Source organism: Pteropus vampyrus, unplaced genomic scaffold (assembly GCF_000151845.1).
Source record: "Pteropus vampyrus isolate Shadow unplaced genomic scaffold, Pvam_2.0 Scaffold434, whole genome shotgun sequence".
In the NCBI taxonomy this organism is placed as follows: domain Eukaryota; kingdom Metazoa; phylum Chordata; class Mammalia; order Chiroptera; family Pteropodidae; genus Pteropus; species Pteropus vampyrus.
In genome coordinates, this window is record NW_011889215.1 from 2182975 (window position 1) to 2183826 (window position 852).

Consider the following 852-nt stretch of genomic DNA (forward strand, 5'->3'; position numbering starts at 1 on the left):
TTAACATCGATGTAAAAGTCCTCAAGAAAATATTAGCAACCAAATTCAGGAGTGCATTAAAAATATCATACACTATGATCAAGTTGGATTTATTCTTGTGGTGAAAGATTGGTTTAATATATGTAAATTATTTAATGTGATACACCACGTTAACAAATTGAAAGGTAAAAATCACATGAATATATCAATAGATGCAGATAAAGCATTTGACAAAACCCAGCATCTATTTATGATAAAAACTCTCAGAAAAGTGGGAATAGAGAGAACATACCTCAATATTATAAAGACCATATATGAGAAAGCTATAGCTGACATCATACTCTGTAGGAAAAAGCTTAAAGTGTTCTCCTTAAGATCATGAATAAGACAAGGTTGTTACTTTCGCCACTCATGTTCAATATTGCATTGGAAGTCCTAGTCATAGCAATCAAAAAGGAAAGAGAAATAAAAGGAATCCATATTGAAAAGGAAAAAGTAAAACTGTCATTATTTATAGATGACATGATACTGTATAGAGAGAACCCTAAAGATTCCACCAAAAATCTGTTAGAACTGATCAATGAATTCAGTAAAGTAGCAGGTTATAAAATTAATATTCAGAAGTCAGTGGCATTTTTATATACCAATGATGAACTTTTGGAAAGAGAAATTAAGAAAACAATCCCATTTACAATTGCATCAAAAACAAAAAAAATACCTGGGCATCAAATTAACCAAGGAAGTAAAAGACTTGTTCTCAGAAAATTATAAGTGATTGAAAAAAGAAATTGAAGTAGATACAAAGAATGTAAGTGTATGCCGTGCTCATGGGTAGGAAGAATCAACATTGCTAAAGTGGCCATACTACCCAAA